This window comes from Mytilus californianus, unplaced genomic scaffold (genome assembly GCF_021869535.1).
Source record: "Mytilus californianus isolate M0D057914Y unplaced genomic scaffold, xbMytCali1.0.p SCAF_1, whole genome shotgun sequence".
NCBI lineage: Eukaryota > Metazoa > Mollusca > Bivalvia > Mytilida > Mytilidae > Mytilus > Mytilus californianus.
Window position 1 is genome coordinate 118,280,684 of NW_026262581.1, and position 15,912 is coordinate 118,296,595.

The window sequence follows — 15,912 nt, forward strand, 5'->3', positions numbered from 1 at the left end:
TGCATTTCTAGAAAAAAATCTTCAGTTGTTGATAAAAAAAATGAGAACAGAGCCCTTTTCTCACTCAAATATTCTGCTGTAATGATCGAAATAGATTTCTCAAATAATAATGACTTATTTCAAGGAAGTAAATTCATGAGAAGTCAACAAAATATTGACATGTTGACGTATATAACCAACATCAGTATCACGTGTTAAAGAACGTTGTTCACAGATAATATTTGAATTAATCCAAGTTTTGTAAGAAAATATTCTTCTTTTTTCTAAATATAGAAAAAAAAACGTGACAAAAACAATACCTAAAAATAACAAAAACGCAAATCTATATTTAGAATCGTAAGGCCTTGTCAACTAGGGTTCGTGTAAGGTTTGTTTGATTCATGCACTTATGCATTATTTAAATAATCTCATATAGATTCACAAACAAACTGTTATAGAAACGGTGAAATCGTTATCAAGATAAAAAGTTACGGTTTATTTTTTACTGGTATGTACTGAAGCCAGTTGGTGTCAGGGTGGAGTTTTATTTTTAAGTCGTTATAACGACTTAGATAACTCGTTATAACGACTTAGCTAACTTGTTAAAACGACTTAGTTTATATAACACGTTAACGACTTACCTAACTCGTTTAAACAACTTAGCTTACTCGTTTATGAATGAATGAATGAATGATTGAATGAATACTTTATTTGCAAGAAGCATATACATGCAATGCATGGCAAACGAAAATATATACAATATATGACAAACAAAAAACAGCAGAGAACCAGGGGCGTAGCTGGACTTACATAAAGTGCAATCATAACTATCGCCGAGCGCAGCGAGGCGAAATTTTTTTTTTTACCATTTTATGCAGAAAATGATAACTTTTTTTCGGGCATTTTCCCGGTATGCCATGCTTATGAAATTCACATCACATTCAAGCCCAAACTCCTATTTTGTGAATACTTGTGAACTTTATAGTGATTCGGCAAGGGAGGAGGCTATGGACCGCTCAAAGTCCCCAGCTGGTCCAGGGTAGCACCCTAGTCGGGGATCCAGGGCAGCACCGTAGACGGTGGTCCAGGGAAGCGAATCTCCATGAAGCTCCGGGCATATGAGTAATTACAGTGACTGCTTTGAACATGAAAAATACCCTATCTGTTTCTTACTATACCATATTTTCATGAAACGATAGTAAAAGTCTAGTGAGTTCCGTAACTTGCTGCTTATATTATTAACATGGTTATTTTCAAATATAAAATAAATTATATAAAACGGGAAGATCAGGAAGAGTCGACAACCGAAGCGTTAATCAATGGACAATTGACAAACCCGGGAACAGATAAGACACAAAAGGAGAAACAAAAAAATTCAACATTGAAAACTAAATACAGATGAAAAACACGGACCCAGAAAACAATGTGGCGACATCCGGTGCTCCAAAAGGGTAAGCAGTTCCTGCTTCTTGCAAGACACCCGTAGTCACGGTGTCTCACGAAGGTCATTCTCAAATCAAAGGAGAGGTTTCTACGACATCGATAGAAGGTCATTTGGGACACAAATACCCCAGGTGAATCAATAGTCTTTTGGACGAACGGACAATGGGAATTCGAAATATAACGGCCACTTTTAAGTCTTGACTTATAAGTAAGGGATATAAATCTAAGATGTTTTCAATGTGATTGTATTGAGCCTGTATTATTAAATGTTAATACTGCATGTAAGACTTAAAGTATAGTTAATATCGAAAGTCCATATATCTATTTTTTGCCAAGGCAAATGATCGCAGAACTCTCTCGGTGTTGATACCCATTTCTTTGTGAACATGTATGAGCGCCAACGAAGATAGTCTGTCCTGTACCATGGTTGAACGGAGATAAGTTGTCGGTCGCCTTAATGCACTAAATGACCGTTCAGTAGTTGATGTAGTTACTGGCATTGTAACTAGAATTGAGAAGATTGCGAATATTGAAGGATATATAGTTCCTTATTAGTCACTGCTACAGACGACATCAGAGATTTGGGCTTTAAACACCGCCAGACACGATAATCTGTAAAGACTAAAGACTATCCGTTATTCAATTTCAGAATTTTTTATTTTTTTGGTGAAAAAAATGTGCAAGCAAATGATTTTTTGCGTAAAGGCAGCTACGCGCCTGAGAACTGAGAGAACAGTAGTTACAGAGTTTACGATAATATTATCAAAATGTATGTGACCTTATTTTTCAAAGCTGCATTTAAATAATTGCACAGTTTTACTGTCAGAGAATTACAATGAGCTTGTAATAAATTATCTAACTTGTACCGATTTACGTTTTACAGGAAAAAACGTACCGTGACCCTATCTTTTCTTTTGATTGATTGATTGATTGATTTTTGGTGTTTTAACGCCACTTTTAAGCACCGCTTTTGGGCTATTTCGTGGCGCCCAGTTTTTATTGGTGGAGGAAGCCGGAGCGCCCGGAGAAAACCACCGACCTTCGGTAGGAAAACTGACAATCCTAGTCAATTAAGTTTGGAGTCGAGTGCACCCGCACGAGCGGGGTTCGAACTCACAACCTCAGTGTTGACTGGCTAGTGATTACAGTAGTAACTACTTAGACCACTCGGCTACCGAGGCCCCCTCTTTTCTTTTGATATTTTGAAAGCATTTTCTAAAAACTATCTATTTTATTTTACAATACTATCATTTAGTTTATCTTCTATTCACATAATGATGTTTTTTCCTGTATAAGCCATGCAAACTGTGTCATTTTTTCACAATCTGAAGCTTGGTGACCTATCATTTTGATTATATTTTTGAACATATCACAATATATACTACGTTTTGGCAAAGTATGAACAAATTCTATCATTTTTAATTATCTCCCATACCACCTTAGATTTAGAAATTGGAATATAGTGCTATAATTTTATGGGCGCAGAAGCCAAGACAAATTTAACTAACTTGTAGACTATTTGACTATAGAAAAGGTTTTGTTTTGCTTTTCACTTTCAGAAATCCCCCCACCCCCAACACACAAACAAACACTTTTCAGTCTAATATTTTGCCATTGAACTAGTTCACAAACACTTGACTGTACGAAAACTAAAACTTTAGACTGATCGAGCAGCACAACCCCCATAAAAACTTACTCATCAGATTCATGTTATTAGAAGTCTTTGGTTTTAAGCATGATCAGTTTGGTGCATTTTTCTTCTTGTTCGCTGGCTTATTGTTCGATAGCTTGATACATATTACTGTTCGCTGGTTTATTGTTAGCTTGCTTAATACAACTTTTTTTTTCGCAAACTTATTGTTCGCTAGCTTGAGTCTGGTGAAAGAAAGCTACTTAAAAGAACATCATTTTAACGCTTTATAAGTTTATATATCGCCATGAATAAGCTGTATTATTGCGTTTTATGGTAATAAGTATGTCTTATTTGGTAAGCCATATTTACAAAGAAAAATTAAACTATATAAATAAAATGCCCTACATTTATTCGACAGAACGCTACTTAGAACAACATCATTTTAATGCTTTAAAATTTGATATATGGATATAAATAAACCGTCTTCCTGCACTATGAAGCATTTTAGTGACCTTATTTCAGGCTTTTTATTTTCAGAAATTAAGCATGCCAAATAATGTTCCGATAGACTTGTCTTCGATTTTTCAATATCGTAAAAAGTTAGTAGATGCCTATGCATGCTAATCTTTTGGGTTATTTGCTGACCCGTTGAATTTTACTGATTATCACCTTATTCTTAAAAAATAGTACAATATAAGGTTTGGCTCCATCCTCCTTCCCTTATTAACATGAAACCACTACCGTTTTTAAAAGTCATTGATCCACTACTGATCAAACTAAGCAAACCAAAAAATGGGCTTCTGTGATTTATCTCATCCGTTTGAACAATTCGTCAAGACAAATTAAACATTTAGATTTATCAGTAAATGTCTTTAGATTTGACACACTTATAATTTTCTACATTATCTAGAAAATGCTTGCAATCTTCGATGTATTTAGGATATTCAAGTAACAAAATGTAATGTATTTCATCTTCAATTTCTTTTTTGAGTTGTACATCTTTCAACTTCTATTTCTAATTAATGTGCACTTATAGTCGTAATTTAGAAATCTATAGATATGAAGACAATCAAAAATAAATCAAGACCAATATATTAGTACGGAAGCGTATATGGGCCTTATATTAGTAAGTTAGCAATGCTTAAGAAAACCTAATTAATACAAATTCATGCACTATATTGCATTAAATTGTTTTGATTAATATAATTTACTAACTTATAAGAGATTTAACTCATTTATTTATGCCAATATTATTTCTTAATAATTTTATGGATGTAAATTTAAATATCTTGATTTCTAGAATTTATTTAGTTGCATTAAATAAAACACTATAATGTTAAGGAAACTTAATTAAGGAGTTTTCATCAATTATACTGTTTTAAATTGTTTTAATTAAGTTCATTTACTAACTTATGATAGATAAATCCAACTTAATTAGGTAATTTTATTTTTTTATTTTTCTAAAAAGTATAAATTTAAAACTTAATTTTATAATATGGCATAAATCAGAAAATTTTAGTATCCCGTCATGATAGAAAGGGCCTGGGACTGTAATATAAAAAAAAATCGCGAAAGGCTTTTGTGGTAATTTGTGTACAAAACCAGATATCATGTAAATAAATCATAATTTTATGTGTTTCAAATTTATAGGGAAAAGGGGGAGTGTACGTCCACCCTTATATATAAATAGACTTCAAATCCGCGCTATTTTGTGTGAATGCAAAACGCACCCAATATAATTTGAGCTGCTGTTGATAAATAATAAATTAACATAATTTCGGTATATGGTTTTACTTGTAATTTAATAAATTTGACTCCAGATGCATGGAAAATGTATATTAGGGGGTATAGTTAAAGTCCTGGAATAGAAAAAGTAGCTAAGTCTTTATAACGAGTTAGCTAAGTCATTTTAACGAGTTATTTAAGTTGTTTAATTGCTTTAGCTAAGTTGTTTAAACGAGTTAGAACAGCTTCCATTTGTATTTGATTATTTCCATATGATCAAATTCTGGATCTGGTAAGTTAAAAAAGAGACATTTACTGACCAGTCACTATAGGATCCTTGATTTTCAAAGAAAAATTGCCATATCGGTGTTATCATACTATCCAATGTACTCCTCAGATACATTGCACTACCAACATATCAGTTTAGCATGCTCAACACTTTTGATAAGCTGCAAATTTTATCCAAATTTTGTTAAGACCCCTTGATTTTTGACTAAAATTAAACTATCGAATCTTTAAGATAGAAGCTGCTTGAGAGAAATATGTTTTTGTTCAGTAAACATTCTAAATTTTGAAACCACTGATTATTAGCAGAGTATCAGAGATCTAATAAGAGTTCCATTTGTATGATAGGTGACAGAATTATCAGAATACTGTTAAGAATTACATTGGTATTATATGCGACCGTCTTATCAGAATTTTGTTAAGAATTACATTGGTATTGGATGCTATAGTCTTGTCATAATTCTGTTAAGATTATATTGGTACTTATCAGAATTCTGTTAATAATTACATTGATATTAGATGCTATAGTCTTGTCAGAAATCAGAATTCTGTTAAGAATTACATTTGTATTGGTTGCTATAGTCTTATCAGAATTCTGTTAAGAATTACATTTGTATTGGATGCTATAGTCTTATCAGAATTCTGTTAAGAATTACATTGGTATTAGATGCGACCGTCTTATCAGAATTCTGTTAAGAATTACATTGATATTAGATGCCACCGTCTTATCAGAATTCTGTTAAGAATAACATTGCTATTGGATGCTATAGTCTTGTCAGAATTCTGTTAAGAATTACATAGGTATTAGATGCCACTGTCTTATCAGAATTCTGTTAAGAATAACATTGATATTGGATGCTATAGTCTTATCAGAATTCTGTTAAGAATTACATTGGTATTAGAAGCCACCGTCTTATCAGAATTCTGTTAAGAATAACATTGATATTGGATGCTATAGTCTTATCAGAATTCTGTTAAGAATTACATTGGTATTATATGCGACCGTCTTATCAGAATTCTGTTAAGAATAACACTGATATTGGATGTTATAGTCTTATCAGAATTCTGTTAAGAATTACATTGGTATTAGATGCGACCGTCTTATCAGAATTCTGTTAAGCTATATCATGATTAAATTATTATTAGATGCGACAGACTTATCAGAATTCTGTTAAGAGCACCTTTTGTTTGATAGACTTGGCACATTTTATTTTTGAGAATCGCAAATACCGTTACCGTGCATGATGAATAAACCTGATATAAGTGTGTTTAAACTTTATTCCTTTTTAAAACGTTGCATTACCATAGCCTAAAGGTAATTTGTTATAATAAAAGGCGAAGCTTTATTAGATACATTAGAATATTCCTAAGCTCACAGTTTTTATTGTATTTTCTTTTATAAATATATTAGTAGATGTTTACTGAATCAAGCACTAAGTGAAAAAAAGAATATTAAAAAAGCATAATCATATCACTGCATGACATGTGAGAAAAATGCTTGCCTTGTATACTTAAAAAATAAGAAGGTCCGTACCAAAAATAGAATCATTTCTTTGTATAAAAGACAATAAATGATGACTACATATTACATGTTCAATGGGAATAAATAATTCAAAGAATTATCAAAGAAAAAAGACTGACTTGCTGATTCAAAAACCGCTCTAGACATTACATCTACATGTACTCATTCGTCAATAAAGTAAGCCGAGTAATATGTAACAAATGCTACGGACGGACCCTAGGACAATTTGCAGTGTACTCCTGTGTGAAAATTTTGTGCTGTTTAAACATATTAACTTGCATGTTGTAAAATCCAGCGATATATACCCGCTCGGGTTTAACAACTTTTCTTTTTTTTCGACACATTTACTATAGAATATTATCTTTCCAATTGTGTATCGCCTTCTGTTCTTGTGGGTTCCAACCTCTGGTTGTTCATCATACCTGGTAGTTATGAACCTTCAAATAAAATACAATATTTGATATAATTTTCCATCTTCAATCATTTTACTTATCTTTTGTTCACATGCATGTCAATTACAATTACATTGCTTGTTATATTTGAAGATGTTAAAACTTTGAAGAATATTTCATTAGTTTATGCTAGATTTCAGGTGCTGTTTAATTGGATATGTTTGTTGCCACTACATTACATCTGACGAGTTATCAGCTTTCTGTGAACAATATCTAGTATTATATGAATTTTGATAAGACAGAGGCTCAAAAACATAAACTAACCAAACTCAAAATTTAATTATCCCAACGCTCCGGAGGGAATATTGCAATCACCTTGTCATTCAAACAAATATTTCCGTCCTCTTTTTCTCAGAAACTTACGAAAAGAATGACGTAATATTTGGTCAGCAACGAACAACTATGAGTTGTAGCATGTGTACGGTTTTCGGATCTGTACAACATCTAAGTGATCTTTTTCCTTCACTCGACCATTCTAATATACACATACAGGTTGACGGTTGACAGATAACATGAAGCGAAAACATATAGGGGCCAGTTGAAGCCTGACTCTGTTTGCGAGATTTTTTCGCTGTGTTGAAGACCCATTGGTGGCCTTAGGCTGTTTTGAGTTCATTGGTCGGGTTGTTGTCTCTTTGGCAAATTCCCCATTTCCATTCTCAATTTTATACTATACGTTCATAGACTCTACTCAGTCTGGTATCCTGCTCCTGTTGAGAGCATACGGTTATGTTCAAATTACTGTTCACATGACAGTTTAATTTGGATTCCACATTGCAGTCTGCCTTTAAGTCATGTCGATTTTTATTAAAAAAAAAACAAAATCAACGATAGGGATGGAAAATAACCTATACGTTTAAACTCATTACAGTGTTAAATTGCAGGATAAAAACAATATTCGCACAGTGTAGGAAAATATAAAATGTATTTGTACTTGCTACGAAGATCACAACTAGCCCCGCTTTTCTCTCTGTTTCTAAAGCACGCCAAAATGAATGCTATATCTTCCTACACCATGTACAGTACACTATAAAAACCTATTTTTCCGATACTTTCACGATCTAGGTTATGCTAAACACGGCATCCGGTGCATTGTTGTCAGAACTTGCCTTCTAGTAAGTTATATTAAGTATATTATATGTCTCTGGTTATACATATATAAGAATAAGAAGATGCGGTATACATGTATAATTGCCAATGAGACAAATACATGTTTGTTTTTGTCAGTTGTTGAATACGGTGCAAACATCTGCTCTTTTGCAGAAAAAAATTATCTATACTAATATTGAAACAAGAAGACGCGGTATGATGATTGCCAATGAGACAACTCTCCAACAAAAACCTTAACAACGATGTCAACAATGTAGATTATTGTAAGGCCTTCGATAATGAGAAAAACCCATACCATATATTTAGCTTTTGAAGGGAAAAAGATCACCCCTAGTATTATTTTATATTTTTTAATATTCTAAATAAAATAAACCAGTATTGTTCATCTGGTTTTCATTTGTTTAAAATTTTCTTGTTATAATTAACACAGTCAAACTATTGAGGCATTTTGCATGTGCCTTGCCTCTACTCAAAGGAGGATTGTTTGATAGCAGGCGATATTTTCAATATTCAAGTTTGGCTTGTACATTTATGATTGCCAATGAGACAACTCTCCATCAAAAACCTAAACAACGATGTCAACAATGTAGGTTATTGTAAGGCCTTCAATAATGAGAAAAACCCATACCATATATTTAGCTTTTAAAGGGCAAAAGATCACTCCTAGTATTATTTTATATTTTTGAATATTCTAAACAAAATAAATCAATATTGTTCATCTGGTTTTCCTTTGTTTAACTTTTTCTTGCTATATAATTAATACAGTCAAACTATGGAGGCATTTTGCATGTGCATCGCCTCTTCTCAAAGAAGGATTTTTAATAGCAACAGAATAAAGTCATTGCAGCAGGGCATTTACGTACACCTTGTAGAGTTGTCACACCGGATTTTTAAGACTACGACATTGTGATGCTTTTCTGTACCCGAGGCATCGGATTCAACATCTTCATATAACAAGCGCCGATGTGGCTGTGTATTTATATATCTCGCACAAACAAACGGAGACCCCTGCGCTGGAGTCGTCGCCTCTCAAACGATGAAACTTGGACCATTATCTGCCCTCTGTGATACCACTAGGAGTCTTGATAATATACTTCTATAATAATGAATGTGAAGACATGTTTTTGTGGTGTCTCATTTCCGATTACGAGATAAATTGAGTCAGTAAGACTATTTTGGAAGTGTTAAGTTATTAGGAAAAGAACAATAATTTCCATATGACTTTCATCAATATCATACTGAATGAGCATTTCATGTGTATATTAAACACAAATGAATGAAGAATTTTAATTCGAATTTGTAGTGCTGGTTTAATTTAAAATATTGTTTTACTTCAACGTGTTTATCTATAAATTTTATTTGATATAAAATTCAAGACCTTCATCTTTGTTTGCAAAATCGTGAGCAACCGCGGCTTAGGATTCATACTTTTTTTATATACCTACTAACGCCTCAATTTAATTGCAAGCCCTGGCAAATACTCTGGAATGTAATTTTTTTTCTTATTTACCCATATAAAAATTATTCTTTGATTATTTATTTTTCACGTGCCTAAATACACGGTGATCGCCTTGTTATACATGTGTTATAAAGCATAAATACATGAACTTTATAAAATTCAGGCCAAATAATCAAAGGTATTATGTATTTAATAAAGTAAGTCAGGAAGATTTCAAGAAGGGGAGTGGAGGGTCTAGTTACATAGAATAATAAACGTTTATATACAAATTGATTCCAGTGCTTTTATTGACCGCAGAGGAATATTTGTCAGTTAACATCCTTCTGATTAATCAGGTCACCATGGTCACTTTGATCCCTACATAACCATATGTTACTCTTAAAACTTTGGACAAGGTCAAGTCATATTATATTCATCTTTTAATTTTATAATATATTTTCTTTTAAGCTCATATGGATTGTAATGTCAAGCAAACATTGAAAGTTTGCGATAACTTGGTGTCCGTCGGCATCCGTCGTACGTAAATCGTTTACAATTCGATTGTGCCGACTGGATTTGTGTATACATGCAAGTCCTACACATAATGAAGTTTTACATAAATGGTTTACTAGAGCTTTCTTACAATTTGACGGAACTCACGTACACTGGACGAATTATATATATGTAAGATCCGTTTGAGGGATCCTTCGTTTTGAATATTCTATAAATATGACATATTTCTGTAATTTTAATCAAGGCTGTTATCATAGTAAGGACCAAAACACTGCATGCAACGACATTAGATAAGATAAGATAAGATATATTTTATTACCAATTTAGGGCCCACAAGGGGCATATAGAGAAAAGAACATTGATTAGAATAGATACATAGAATTTACATACACAATTACGATACAATTAGACTGTAAAAAACCCTTGGTTTATAGTGTGTAATGTATGTATATGAGAAATAAATACATCTAACTTATATTGACTTAAATAAACTTTCCAATAGCATTAAGAACATGATTGTCTTCACAGCTTAATTAATATATGAATTTTTGCTGATTGTTTAATAAAGTAAAGTTAGGTATTTTATGGCAAACAATGTCAAAGAGAGCATCTCTATCAGAGTTAAAGTTTTCACATGCAGTTAAAAAATGGATTTCATCTTCAACACAGCCAGAGAAGCATTTTTGCAAATTTAGTTTGAAGCTTACGAGCAGATATACACGTAATTTACAAATAGCTCTTCTAACTAAATTTTCCATCAAGAGCATTTTTTTGGCTAAAATATTGTTTATATATTTAGTGTGAATTAATTTGTTAGATGTATTCAAAAATTTATATGTCCAAAATGTTTTACTTCTTGTTTAATTTCCAAAACTTCGAATAATTTCTTAACAAATGAGAACCAAGAAGTTATGTTAGATTTGTAAAGGTCTTGGATGCATTTATAAGCGTCTTTCAAGAGACTGAATTCAGTCTGAAGATTTCCAAATCTATACCTATACCAGTATTTAACTATTGACTTTTCAATATCATAATGTAGGGGGAAACGCCCCAGTTCCGATAATACAGCAATATTCACACTTCTTTTGTGTACACTAAGTATAAATTTTGAGAACTTGAGATGGAGTTTTTCACAGCGAAGATTTTAATAAATATTTTCAAGATTAAATAATGAAAATTGTAATTTATTGCAAGAAACATTATAACGTTATTATCCTCTCCACTGAATTATATATAACAGAATAGGTTTAAGGATATGATCAAAAATATGTATAAAGGATTTTATTCCCGGAGACAAATTTATAAAATCCTTTCTTATTTTATAATAGGCCTTAAGAGCCTTCTTATATAGTTCAGTTTTAGCTAGATGAAAACTTCCAGATGCAGTTAAGTGAACACCTAAGTATTTGTAATGTGAAACACAATCAATCATGTTATTCTGAAGCAAAAAATCAACCTGAATTTTTCCTCCGCGCGGCCTTATTAAAAAAAAACTTTAGTTTTTTATAATATTAACTTTAAAGGAGCACAAGCTACGAGATATGAAAAAAAATTAGAATATGATTTCGTTTGGTTCAATCATTAATAATGTTTTAACATTAAAAAAAAAACATGCTTGAACAATTCCCGCGCAAGTTTGTGCAGTCGTGGTTAACAAAAGTAATATATCGGAACGTAAGTATATACAGTATTAAACTATTTTTCTTTATTTTCCAATACTAAATGCCTGTTTTAATTGCGATACGCTAACATTTTAAAAGATACATTAAATTCAGAATAAAAGACCGCTTTATCGGATAAAGCATAGACTCTAAGTGTTAACAAGAGAAGGTAATGCATGCCCCTTTACGTTCGTTCGTACCTTTCGTCAAAATGTAAGAAAGATCCACTACAAGTATCACATACACAGTTACAGTAATTTTATACACTACATGCAGTTGATCTTTTGTTGTATAGTATCGAAAAATTAGACCCAACCATAAATTCTTAAGATTGACCAATAAAACACGAAATGAGGTGAAGGTCGGATAACCCTACCAGACAGTATACACATAACAATCATGTTGTACATCAAATATATTAAACCTATTGCATATAGCAGCTAAAAAATTGACTTGGAAAACTTAACCTTGACCACTGATCCAGATCCGACATACCAAATATAGTTTTCCTATTACTCATATGTATATGACAAAAAAATACAGTTTTCAAGCAGTCGCTGAACTACGAAAATTAGGGCAAGGACAATGGACATATGAAACTGCGTAACCTAGTCATGATAATGCATATATATGTGCAAAAGGTATGAAGCATCCAGGTACTCTACCTTTAATAAAATATAAAACTTCATACATATAGTTTAGCACCCCTATGTCTCTCATTCTGATATTTTGTGGAAAGAGACAAAAATTGTGCCAAATATGTATACTAAGTAACAGTGCTATCACTATAAGACAATTCGTGTGTTTTTCGTGTTTTGTTATACGAAATACGATTAGTCAAATCATGCATATTGGCATTTTTTTTCTATTAAACTTTTTGCCAAGGAAATTGATTTGATTGTTGTAGTTTAATTAACGTACAGTGGCAAATATTTCATTCCTATTCTAAAGGAGAAGAAACGTTCTTTAACGTGCTCAGAGAGAGAGAGAGTGGCTCTTTTTTTAACAAGTCAATTCGTTTGAAGGCAACAACCGTTTAACTTTAAGGGAACCGGGTAATGTTTTTATTTTATTTTTATTTATTGGAAAATTTGTGTTTCGACAGATGTACACACATAGATGCCAACCGTTACGATTTTCCCGTAATTGTTACGAATTTTGGACCAAAATTACGGTGTTACGACTGTCCCAATCCAATATACCCTCATTTTACCGTGGTTGCCCGAATTTTCCCGACCTCTATTGTAAGACCTACCTAAATTGAATTTATTGTTATTTTGTTCTCGTCCTCAAACATGCATGAAATATTTGTCGCTGGACGTTAAGCAACCAAAAATCAATAGGGACTACCAGTAGAAAACGATTTCTATTTCTTGTTCAATTCTGAATAATTAATGAATATAACAAGTCTTTGTTTTCAATTTTACAATGTCTGGTGGAACAATTTAAATTTCGATTTCAAAGAAAGAAACCTAGAAATCCGGACCATTCATTATACCTTTTGCATATATTTTAAGAAATATTTCCATTTAGCGCGATGGTCAGTGTTCCTCATTTGCTCATCAACTTTGAATCGTAGTTCTGATAAATCAAGGACATCACTTTGTCACCGAGTGCCGCCCTAAACGATGACTGAGGAAAAGAAATATGGTCACTACAGGTTTTACTTCCAATAGGCAGTAATACTCTTGCAAAATTGTGACGTCCGATTTGCTGTGGTGGATATACAAGTACGCAGCCACGTCCAGTCGGAATGGGGACATTAATTCATATGCCTCTTGAAGACAGAGAGCTACACACTCTGTTCGTTTAGAACCGTTGAAATAACTTTGATGGATCCGTAGGTGGCCTGTTGAAATTCTAAATTTCTGTCTCGTATCCCATATATCCTCATTTTCCAGTAGTGTAAATATCTACCGACCCTCATCCCGGACGACCTCTACTAAAGGACCCATCTTTTGTATTAATTGTCAATTTGTTCTCTTCCTGTACATGCATGAAATATTTGCCACTGGACGTTAAGCAACCGCTATTCAATCAATCATCCCTGTATGCCCATTGTTCATATGATTATTATAAAATTTTACGTAAATATTACTGAAAAAAGACACAAATTACGGAAATATTTTGCCTTTTTACTGATTGCACTCAAAGGGGGTTGGCATCTTTGTACACATTTATATTCTTTTTTAAAAACAAACAAAATCATTGATTTCTTACTTAGTCGAAACAGATTATTTTTTGGCAATACTCAGAATTAAAAATGTGTGTGTACTCCTATATAATCACCAGCAGTAAATAGAGCTTTAAATGGTATAGATATACATGTAGTTGAATATCCACGAAACAGCTTTGTATAAAGGTTGATTTAAAATGCATTGATATAGTGGTATAGATATACATGTATAGTTGAATATCCACGAAACAGCTTTGTATAAAGGTTGATTTAAAATGCATTGATATAGTGGTATAGATATGCATGTATAGTTGAATATCCACGAAACAGCTTTGCATTAAAGTTTGTTTGAAATGAATTTATGTAGTATCTTTATCTGTAGACAATTTTTGAAAGTTCACAACGTATCTGCAATGTGAGAAGCTAGACATCAGGGGCGTATTGAGGGTTCAAGAAAGGGTATAATTGTCCAAAATGGTGAACAAATTACAAGTTTAAGCAAAACGATTGTATTTTTTCTCAGTATCAATTAGGGGTACACCATCAAGAAACCCCCTCCTCTTAGTGAATCTGCCACTGGACGTTTGGTGGATTTATATACAATATGTATATTTATTAAAAGAATAATGCTTTGATTGTCGCTCCCCATCTTGATGAATGATCAATGAAAGGTCAAGTATGGACTGAAAAAAACAAAGAATATCTGTTTCAAACTAAAGCAAGTTAGGTATGTAAATATGGTCATATATGGTCTAAAGCATTTCATATAATGCTTATGATTTTTCAGTCAACTTGAAATAATTTATTCCGAAGGCCCTTGCAGGTGAGCTTTCCCCATCATTTAGCGTCCATCTTCTGTCATTGTCCGTCGTCGGCGTCAGTCGTCTGTATAATTTTACTTTAAAACTATGTATATATAATACATCAAATTTAACAGTTTTAGCAAATTCGATGGGTATGAATTTAGGAGCAAGAGTCGTTTGTGTCTAAAATACATGTTTTTTTTTATTATTTGTTATTATTGACTTTGACCTAGCTAATGAAAATTAGCAACTGCAAAAGCAGATGATATATTTAGTAAAACAAGGGAGCAATTTCAAAAGTATCTTGAGCAAATACTAGAAACAATGGAGAAGGATAAAAAGTCATAATAAAACAATTGTTGACTTCATACTATACAATTACTGTCTTTTGGTGAGGTAAATATGTGGTTTTATTGACTTTTGAAAATCTGATATTCACTAAGGCCAACGGCCGAAGTGAATATCAGTTTTTCAAAAGTCAATTACACCACATATTAACCGAAACAAAAGACAGTAAGTGTTTTATTCCATATTCCGAGAGAAATGTATGTAATGGAAATTATTTACCAAAACCAATTGTACATCAAACGTTTTTTACCAAAATTATACACGTAAAAGCACGCGACGTTTTGAGCGGTGAATATGCTTATTTATTCAAAATCCCATTCATATAGAAAAACCTACTAAAGTTTTATCAATATGTAATAAACAGATTTATCAACCTCATCAATAGTCAATAATTGTATAATGCTTATCAACCTCGCATCGGATAAGCAGCATCGTCCGGAATAAACTGTATGGCGGTTATAGCTGTATTTGGCAAAAAATTTAGGAATTTTTGGTCCTCAATGCTCTTCAACTTCGTACTTTATTTAGCCTTTTTAACCTTTTTTTTAGATCCGAGCGTCACTGACGAGTCTTTTGTAGACGAAACGCGCGTCTGGCGCAAATACAAAATTTCAATCCTGGTATCTATGATGAGTTTATATACAACATGATCACGTCATTTTTCTTCTAAATTTGGGGATCGTAAGATATTAACTTGTTTGTATTCGGCACGAAACAGATGAACAGCTTGGTTAACCTCGCCCTTGGACAGTTTTCAAGCCTCATGCATAAAAGTTGATATTTTTCTGACATTGACCGATTATTGCATATTTCTACATTTCTTT